Source organism: Pelodiscus sinensis, chromosome 4 (assembly GCF_049634645.1).
Source record: "Pelodiscus sinensis isolate JC-2024 chromosome 4, ASM4963464v1, whole genome shotgun sequence".
Taxonomy (NCBI): Eukaryota; Metazoa; Chordata; order Testudines; family Trionychidae; genus Pelodiscus; species Pelodiscus sinensis.
In genome coordinates, this window is record NC_134714.1 from 17,358,980 (window position 1) to 17,369,954 (window position 10,975).

At 46.5% G+C, this 10,975-nt stretch overlaps 1 pseudogene; it reads left to right on the forward strand.

Moving 5' to 3' along the window:
* Window positions 1-3,873: 3,873 nt before the first annotated feature.
* LOC102455187 (actin, cytoplasmic 3 pseudogene) lies at window positions 3,874-7,371 on the forward strand (annotated as a pseudogene).
* The last annotated feature ends 3,604 nt before the right edge of the window (window positions 7,372-10,975 follow it).

Sequence of the window (10,975 nt, forward strand, 5' to 3'; positions counted from 1 at the left end):
ATGTGAATCAAAGTCTATAATTTTAAAAGGCAGCAGAGATGTAGTAATTTTCCAGTTTCCCAAAAGTCATTTAAGGCGACCCAGAGTAACTTCAGCTCTCTGTCCTCTTGTTTGGTTATTCTGTCCTGTGAGAATGCAAACAGTGCAGAAGTGATGAACTTTTTACTCCGCTCATACCTATTTCACAGAAAAGCTGACAGTTCTGCTACCCACAATGATCTCTTTCTTTGGTAACACAGAGAGGAGTGCATTCAGATTATTTGATCACTGATCATCACAAACAGCCACCACCTGCCTTCACAGGTGTGAGAGTTAGAACTTTCCTGTTAAAGTTCTTCATTTGCATGACATTCGGCTTCTTTCGCACACAGGTGGCTTATTTAGTTACAGGGGTATATATCTACAATGTAAATATTTGTGATGGCATTCTAAGGCAGTGGTGCTCAACCTTTCCAAAGTACTGTACCCCTTTCTCAGGGCGACACATGGGGGGCACAAGCCATAGATGGGACAGGCAAGGGGCCAGAGCCTCTGACCTACCCAGGTGACTAGTGGGGGGAGTGACACAGCAGAGGTTGGGCCCTCCCATACTCACCAGCAGCCGCAGGGGAAAGCAAAGCAACACAGCTCTAGCTCACTCTGCTCCTCCACTCCTGGCCGCGTCACTCAGGGCAGCGTGAGTAGAGCCACCCCCACACTCACGGGTGGGAAGCGGAGTGACACAGCCAGGAGTTGGAGGAATGCTTGCCACTGCCGGTGAGTGCGGGGGGGCACGACCCCTGATGCTGGTGCCAGACCCCTGCAAGGCACTGGGCCACGTCACTCAGGGGAAGGGCCTTGGGTGAAGAGGCAGGGCAGAGGGAAGCAAAGGCAGGGAAGATGCAAGGAAGGGATAGAGCAGGGGCAGGGAAGAGGCAGGGTGAGGCCTGGGGCAAGAAAAGGCAGGGCCTAGGATGGATAGGGGAATTGTCCCAACTCTCCCCCAGGCCTGGGGTGGTGCAGGGAGCAGTCACATGGCTGGTACCCCCACCCCCATTGTCCCTTCCCAGCAGTCTTCTCTACCCTTTCAGGAATCTTATTTGTCTTGCATACATACCCCAAATTTCACCTCACTTAAAAACGACTTGCTTACAAACCCAGATATAAAAATACGGAAGTGTCACAACACGGTACTGCAGAAAAATGGCTGGCTTCCTCAGCTTCGCCATATAATTCTTAAACAAATGGAACATAAATATTGTACTTGTATTTCAGTGTGAGACCTGAGCCTGTTTTTCACCTGTGAACCTTTTCTGAAGCTAGAGCCACAGGCAGCAGGGCTGAAGAATGTAGCTTAGCTTCATAGGACCCCGCCCTCCCCGCATGGCATGAAACCCCAGACATTTGCCCTGACTGATCATCATCATCATCAATAACCATGGGCTCCACGCCTCCCTCACTATTTCCTTCCATCTTTCTCTGTCCAGTGCGGAGTGGCTTAGTTTCTGTAGACTAGCTCCGCACCAATCTACTATATCATCTACGCATTCTCTGTGGGGTCTGCCTCTCCTGTTTGGACCATCCATTATACCAAATACCAGGGTCTTAACTTTTCGCTCGTCGTTCGTTCTGCAGATATGCCCGAATAGCTGTAACTTTCATTGTATAATCTTCTGCAGTAGGTTCTCTTTTGACTGTATCTTCCTATATAATTCCTCATTTGGTGACCTTCTGCATCCATCCTATTCTCAGGATCTTTCTATAACAACTCTCCTCGAACGCCAATATCCTTCTCTTCAAATCTTTCGTTATCACCCCATGTCTCTCATTCGTACAACACGACATACTGCTAAATACACACGTTTTCAAGATGCTCATCTTCGTTCCTAAGCTAATTGCTTTACTTTTCCAGATCTTATCCATTGCCTTCAAACTCACTCTTGCTTTCACTATACTAGTCGCTATTTCCTTTTTACAGTCTAGATCATACATCATGTTGCTCCCCAAATACGTGAACTTCTCTACGTTCTCTAGTTTGATCCCATCTACACTGATCTTCCTTTCTATTTCCTTATCTCTAAATACCATTGTCTTTGTTTTATCGATATTCATAATTAGTCTATACCGCTTCCCTTCCTCATTTAGCACCTGCACTATTCTCACTAGCTTCTCTTCATCTTCCTCGATTATAACTATATCATCCGCGAACCTCAAGTGGTTAGTTCTCATTCCGTGCACCGATATCACTTCTCCCTCTTCCTTGAACTTGTCCATCGCTCTCTCTATGTGCATAATGAAGATACTCAGTGATATCGGATCTCCTTGTCTCATACATCTACTCGTTCTAAGCAAACTTCTCAACTCTCTGCACATTCTTACCGCTGCCTCCACATTATCGTTGATATCCTTCAACAACCATATCAGTCTGCTATCCACTCCGTACGACTCCAGAACCGCCCAAGTCACTTTCTGATCTATACTGTCAAATGCCTTCTGAAAATCGATGAAGCAATTGTAGATGTTCTTGTTCTTTCGCCGAGCTTTCTCCGCTATAAATCTTAGTGCCAATATCCGCTATAAGGTACTTTTATCTTTCCTGAATCCCGCTTGCTCATCTGCTAGATGTTCTTCTATCTGTGATCTCAATCTCTCCATCAGTATCATCATCAGCACCTTGCCTAGATGACTCGTTAAGGCAATTGTTCTGTAGTTCTTGCACTCCAACACGCTTCCTTTCCTGTGTATTGTCACTAGCACAGATCTTGTCCATTCCTTAGGTGCCTTTCCTTCTTTCTATGCCATATTACATAGTCGGTGTATTTCCTGAATCATACTTTCTCTGCCATATTTGATCATCTCTCCTATGATCGTATCATTTCCAGGGCTCTTATTGTTCTTTAGTCGTTTGCCAGCCCTGTGCTTGCAAACTCTCTACACCTGTCCTGTGTCCCCACCAGGAGTTGCAACCTCAGGCTAAGAAACACCATTCTAGATTAATTGTGTACCCCTGGAAGACCTCTGAGTACCCGCGGGAACACATGTACACCTGGATGAGAAGCACAGTTCTAAGATACAGATAAATGGAAACAATGCATGCAGCTTCCCATTAGTTTTCATGGAGTTTAAAAGCCAAATACATTCATAGACATTTAACAATGACTTAGATCTGTGCTAACGCATGGGTGAACTAGTCTGACTTCCGGCTGTGAGTCTGTCCATCCTTAGCTGATGCCTGTGGCCTTGGCATGAGCTGGCACCTGGTCTGGTTTTCTGTCTTCTCTTTTTACTAGGGATGTTTTCAGGGAATCCATCTAGGTGGCACACTCTGTCTAAGAACTCAGCGCAGAAGGATTAGCTGAAGTTTCCATGGCTGAGGTTCCAGACACTTTTCTCAGACAAAAATAGTGTTTTTAAAAATATCCTGACATGTGCTTTAATACCAGTATCCTCCCAGTAATGCTGTATAGCTGCGAAACCTGGAATATGACACTTAAGGTATGTCTACACTTGCAGCCTATTTCAGAATAGGGCTGCAAATGTAGGCATTTGGAATTGCAAATCAAGCCCGGGATTTAAATATCCCATGCTTGATTTGCATCTTCCTGGCCGGGTGCCATTTTTTGAAATTTACAAGCCTGGAATAACTGCCCGTGTCTATAAGTGGCAGTGAAACGGGTGTTCGAAATAAAGCCCTATTTCGAACTATCTGTTAAACCTCATTGCAGGAGGAATAACAGGTAGTTCAAAATAGGGCTTTATTTCAAATGCCCATTTCACTGCCACGTGTAGAAGCGGGCAGTTATTCAATAAATGAATAAATAAATAAAAATGGCACCCAGCCGGGAAGATGCAAATCAAGCGCGGAATATTTAAATCTACCTCTCCAGTGGTTTCATGTATATGTTGAACAGCATAGGGGACAAGACGGAACCTTGCGGGACCCTGTACCACAATCGCCACAGGGTCGAGCAGCAGCCCCCAGCTCTACCTTCTAAAAGCATCCCAACAGGTAAGACTGAAACCACCACAAAACAATGCGTCTGATACCCAGCTCTGCTAAAAACTCCAGAAAGATACTGTGGTTGATGGTATTGAAAGCCATTGAGTGGTCCAAGAGAATCAATAGAGATGCACTCCCCTGTCTATCTCCTGGTCTAGTCTCCACCTTTGTGTTTTAAATTGCACCATGTAAAGCAACACTTTATAACCTATCATGGGTTTATTCTCAGAACTAATAGAATTGTTTGTGTCAGTAGAACGTGGAATGAAACAGCTATTTTTAATACAAGAAAAAAGAATCTTTTTGGTTAAAAAAGTTCTTTCCAGTGTCTTCAGAAATATATCTCTAGCAGGTCACAATAGCACTGTTGGAAACTGAAAATGTAACGTGCATGACAGCATTGTTTAAAAGAACTGTGGTGAATATGTGGAGGTAATTAATAATTCCAGATTTCTGACAAGGCCAGCGTTGCTAATCATACCATGAGAAAATTATTCATGGGCTCAAATGACAGCATTTGTAAAGAGGGCTGCAAAGGATACTTTTGAAAAAAATCCAACTTGTGTCCTCATCCTTTTTGATGGATAAGGAAGGCCTTACAAAACTGGGAGATTGTTTTAACATATTTATCTTTGCTTGTTTTTTCTTTAGAAGTACCAAGAATATTAGAAGATTAGTCTGGGGAAGGGATAGTGAATGGTCTCAAGGGAATGCATGCTGTTAACTTTCTCACTTTAACTGGAAGCTCAAGGATGTTAAAATCTTTAACAAAGACATTCTTTCTCTGAGATGTTAAATAGCGGTTGATGTTAAGTAAGTGGTAACAACAAAGAGCAGAGTTTCCAGCACTCTCCTCTCCACTGCTCTATTTCAGTGGTCACCAACTGGTAGATCTGGTTCTAGTGGTAGATCTTGGAACCTCTGACAGGTGATCCTGACTGGTTTGGCAAAGAGGCTGGGCTGTCAAGTGCCAGCACTACAGCAGCCCCTCCCCGCACTGCTGCACATCTCCTGCCCTTTGCCTGGGAGCGTCCCTCTCCTCCCCCCCCCCCCCCCCCCCGCAGGAGACTCCTGCTTGCGGTACAGAGCAGAGAAGGGAGAGGAGGGGGTGTTGATGTCAGGGTGCCCCCTCTTCCACCCTGTATTCTATCTCCACAACAGGGCTTGGAATGGAGGGATTCTCTGGCTGCTTTTGAGTGGTGCAGGGCCAGGGCAGAGGTGAGCTTGCCTTAGCCCCACTACACCACCACCCAGGAGCCACCTGAGGGAAGCAGTGTCCAGCTGGAACCAGCTCTGAACCCCTGCCCCAGTCATGAACCCCCTCCTCCACCTGTTGCCTGAGCCCCCTGAACCCAAACTCCCTCCCAAAGCCTTCACCCTGAACCCCCTCTTACACCTCAACTCCATGCCCCAGGCTCAGCTCAGAGCCCCTCTCACACTCCAAATCCCTTAGCCCAAGACTAGAGCCTATGCCCCAACCCTCTGCCGCTGCTTGGTGAAAGGAAGGGAGGATGGAGTGAGCAGGAGCAGGGCCTCAGAAAGGGCATGGAAAGAGGCAGGGCAAAGGTATTTGGGTTTGAGGTAGACCTTACATTGCACTTAAATTCAAAAAGCGATCTTGTGTTTAAAAAGATTGGACACCACTGCTCTATCTGAGCTAGACTGAGGTTATGTCTGGGTAACCCACACGCCTAGCTAGTGTGGTTCACTGCCCAATGCGGTGGCACCTAGACCACACCACCAGCTGAGATCAAGAGACCTCTACCGCATGGGCTGAGAGCTAGCTGGCTTTTAGCTCAGAGAGTAGAGGCTCTGATACTAAACTTCAGAGGTTCAAATCCACCTGGTGGTGGTTACAAGTGGGGGCTCGTCCAGGATCTCAAGTGGGTCTCTGAAGCTTGGGACTGGGATACGCTTCCTCACTTAGGGGAAGTATGTAACTCACACACCTAGCTAGTGTGGTTCACTGACCAATGTGGTGGCACCTAGACCACAGCAACAGCTGAGATCAAGAGACCTCTATAGCACGGGCGGTGGGAGCCAGCTGGCTTTTAGCTCATAAGAGTCTCTTATACTAAGCTTTAGAGGTCCCAGATTCACATCTGCCTGGTGGCAGTTACATCTGCACTAGCACCCCTGTCGGCAAAACTTTTGTCAGCCCACGGTGTGGAAAAAATCAGTCCCCTGACCAACGTAAGTGTCACCAACAAAAGTGCCAGTGTGGTAAACACTATGTTGGGAGGAGATGCTCTCCCACCCATATAGCAACTGCCGCTCATTTGGGGTGATTTAGTCAGAGAGCTCTCTCCTGCCAGCATTGAGCAGCTTCAAAAGGAGGCCTTACAGTGGCACATCTGCAGTGGTACAGCTGTGCTACTCTAAAGCCTGGTCTACACTGGCATATTTTGTCACCAAAAAGTGCGCACACACACACACAAAACTGGCTTTGCAGGAGATGACACACCTCAAACTGTGAGTCCCCTCCATTGTTGGAGGCCCGAGGCACCAGGATGTCACGGTTGGGATGGGGCAGAAGGACAATTTTGGAGGTGATAAGGCCCAGAGGAAGAAAGGTATCCTGACTCTGACATACCCTATTGAACATGGCATTGCCACCAACTGCAATGACATAGAGAAACATCTGGCATCACACTTTCTACAATGGGCTTTGTGCGACACCTCAGGAATACCCTGTTCTGCTGACAGAAGCTCCCCTGAATCCCAAGGTCAACAGAGAAGATGAATCAGATCATGTGTGAGACCTTCAGCACCTCAGCCATGTATGTTAGTATCCAGGCAGTGTTGTCCCTGTATGCCTCTGGTCGTACCACTGGTATTGTTATGGGCTCTGGTGATGATGTTACCCATACTGTGCCCATCTATGAGGGTTATGCTCTGCCCTATGCCATCTTGTGACTGGATTTGGATGGCCAAGATCTGACAAGCTTCCTCATGAAGATCCTGACAGAAAGAGGCTACAGCTTCACTACAACAGCTGAAGGGGAAATTCTTATGTTCTTATGTTCTAAAACTGCCTTTTGGCAACAAAAGAGTGACAGCATTTACACTGCAATTCAACTTTTGTCAGGAAAACAACCCAGCTTTGGCCACAAAATATTTCCAGCCGTATGAGAGAATTATGCCTTTTCCCTTCCCTTTATTGTCAACAGAGAGCCAGTGTGGACTCTGCTAATTGTTTTGTGGAGAGAACTGGCTTCTGCCAGTATCCCACAATGCCTGCCCTGATGGCTGTGCTCAGTGTTTTGCGATCTCTGCTGCTCTACAGGCATGCACGCACTCCCCTTTCAAAACTCTGGTAAGTATCTGATAGCCGAGTGAGCTGCTGCATTTGGGGAACAAACAAAAAGAGCAAATCAGTGGAATGTTCCCATTATGCCCTGCTAATAACACAGCAGCAGGCAGACTGCTACTGCAAGGAGAGGGCTAGAGAGATTGCAGTGCTGCTTTAACATTCCTCAGCATGGAGAGCTCACAGAGCTACTCATGATGCTGTTCCCAGCAGCCGAGAATGCTGTGGGAGAACTCTGAGAGACTCCCAAGAAGTGCAAGGATCAGCTCCGGCTTCCCACAACACTGCACTGAGGGATGCTTACCCACATTGCTTTGCTCTATCTGTTGACAGGGGAGTTAGCAATGTGTCCATGAAATGTCAACAATGGGAAGCAGAAAAAACAGTATGACTGGTTTTCACTTTTGCTGACTTGTGCATGTCGATGGCATTTTTGCTGCCAAACCTTCCAGTGTGGACATAGCCTAAGGTCTGTAGTGTAGACATACCCTAGTCAGATTTTTTTCTGAAGTCCATTAAAAAGATCATAAATCAAGGGAGAAGATGCTGCATTTATAATATAATACTTAGTAGTGTGATTTGCACTTACACAGGAAATTACACTTGTTCTTCAGTTCTTTTTTTTTTCTTTTGCGGTAATGAATGTAACACTCATGAAAGTGCCAGACTTCTAAGGCTAGGTAGGGCTTGTTTCCTGTTTAAAATATCATGGTATACTGAAAATCACTTGTCCACAGTGCCCTGCCGATCTACTCCCCGTGCTTAGAGCTAAAGAAGATGTCTCTAGGGGTGAGATGGCTAGTAGGTCTCCAGCCTATGTGATCCTTGTCTGCTTTTTCAATTACTGCTATGGAGAGCCACTAATACTTGGCTTTTCAAGATGAGGTAATAATGAGGATTTATCTGGACTCTGAGTGACTAAAATTACAGAGCACATGAGAGAAGCTCCGCAAACCCATCCTTGCTGCAAATACCTAAAAGATCAAAGTCATTTGCATTGCAAAGTCAAATGACATACATTGCTTTGGAGAAAGCATCCCAGTATTTAAATCCAAACCTCTGTTTTGCTGCTCTGAATTGTTAATTTCCTCCCACTCCTCTTGCTTCCTGTTTCCTTTTCCTGAGACTGTTGTTGAATGGATGGTCCTGTGCATATGAATAAGTGGATCAAACCATTTACAAACTATTATTTTCCACTTTATTTGGATTCTGCAAAACATTTCCTGCTTTTCAACCAAAAGTATTCTCCCAAGTGCACTGATAGCAAAAAGCGCCCAGAGCTCGAGTAAGGTGCACACCATCTACATGTTTTGTTAGTCTATAAAGTGCTACCAGAACATTTGTTGTTTTTTCTGTACGGACTAACTCAGCTACCCCCTGAAGCTACTGTTCAATCAGTTACTGCAGATCCCCCAAACATGGCACAAGATTTTGAGAGCTACACGCATTCTTAAAATACAAACTTACACTTCACCTGATAATAATAGAAATTCTGCTGTTTTTTTAACAAAAACAATATGTACCAGTGTTTCTCCCAGGCCTGGACCTAATACGGCTCTCTTGGCTGGCTTATTGCCCATCAGCTCTTGAGAGTCATAGCTATGCAGTCGTAGCAGAAGGCTGCCTGACCATGTTCTGTGGAATGGATGCAACATAAAAACGAGTGGTCCTTTTTACCTGTTCTACGTAGCCATGTTACAATAGAGAAGACAGAGCAGGGCTACAATTTCAAAATGATGCAGCTGCACTGCAAGTAGCAGGCTAGGATACAGGTGCTCTGGGTCCAATTCCATAGACTTCACATAGAGCATTTAACCTGTTTGTTCTCCTGTGCCCTCTTTAGAAAATGGTGTCTCCCTGTGAGATTTAGGATTGCCAGGTGTCCGGTTTTGAACTGGACAGTCCAGTACTTGAGCTTTCTGAATGGGAAACAAATTGAGAAAAATCTAAATGAGAAAATATAAATGTCTGGTATTTTCTAAATAAGATGTAAAGTAGATTGTGATGTAATGTCACGTGTGTCTGGTATTTTTGTTGAAACCATCTGGCAACCCTACTTGAGATTTGATTAGAAGGGGCCTTTGATTAGAAGTGGCGGAGGGGCATTCTGAATCCTTAAGTGATACATCTTTTCTTTCAGTGGCTTATAGGTGGCTGGAACTAAACTGACACATAACAAAAACAAAGAGTTTTGGGTGGGTGAAAAGTCTCTTCCCCCTCAACTGCTCAAGTTTCCTTTGGCTGGTGTTTGTGATATTTTAGTATGATTTGTTCTCCAGCGCTGCAGAGTCTTCCAGGGAAAACATGGTGGGTTCAACCCGGGCTTATAATGTAAAGAAATAAAGCAGCAGACATCAGTCTGCTTACAGACAGGGTAGAATGTGCGTCTGTACAAGTTGAAGCCCTCCCAAGAAATGCCGGATAAACTGTCTACAGGGTGTACCTCCGTAAACGGGCTCGCTGCTCTGGCTGGACCACAAATGTTGTTGCACCACAGAGCCCAGGGGTAGGGAGGTCTGGCAGCAAGGCCGGGAACATGGCAGGGGGAAGGGAGGGCTGTGTGACAATGGGCAGGGTTTGGTGGTACAGCAGGGAGCTCCAGCCCCAGCAGCTGAGAGGTCTGGCACTGGAGGCAGCCAGTGGTGTAGTGACGATCTCCGGCCTTGGCCCCTGCAGATGCACCAGTTCCAACAGTGTTGTGGGGAACTCCCGGTTCAGGGAGCCCCAGCCGGGCTGGCACCAGGAGGGCTGGTGCCAGAGCCCAGCAACAGCAAGGCCAGAGCCTGAGCCTGGGAGCAGCAGGGTCAGGTGCAGGCCAAAAGCAGCTTGCAGTAGGGAGAGACGGGGTAGGGAAGCCAATGACAGGGGACCTCCCCTGGTTCTGCAAATGCCTCATTCAGGACTGATCAGGTCCCAAGGGTGCTGGACCAGTTAGGGGTTTGGCTCACAATCCTTCCAGCAATACTTATTGTCTTCACCGTTTAGATACTGTCTTGTGACAAAAATTAAAGTCTCTGTCACACACCACATTTCCTGTCCTTCCCTGCAGACAGGCAAGCTCTTGAAACTGTAACTTTTTGTCCTTGGGTTCTACTTTTGCCTTGTAAGGGACAGGGACAGAGGGGGAGGTCGATTTTGGGGGTTTTATTTATTTATTTATTTATTTAAAAAAAGGAACCAAACCTGTTTCTGCCTGGGAAAGTCCTTTGCAAGTTCAAAGCAGCGCACAGACACACGCTGTGATGCAAATCAATTTTAATTTTTACCAGTACGTATAGATGACTCATAGGAAGGACACAAAGAGGGGTACTAGCTAAAAGGAGGGCACATGATCTCCCCATGTGACTCCTCCCGCCTCACTCCCCCGTCCAGACCCCCAGCACTCTTCCTGGTCCCTTCCCATCTCATGTCACCTGGGGGGCTCTGTCCTCTGGATGCACTGGATACCAATTTCAACAGATACCAACTTCTGAACCTCAGGGCTCTCTCGGGAACTGCAGTGACAAAAGGAGCTAAATGTGGCGCCTCCTCATCCTGGCAGCTCTTCTGGCATGGCTGTACCACTACAATCCCAGCTCCAGCCCTGTTCTCCAGCAGGACTGTACAGACCCCAGACAGGAGATGCAATCGTAGGCAAGGGGCGGTACAGCTGCACTGGAGGAGCTGCTGGTGTGGAGTGGACCCAC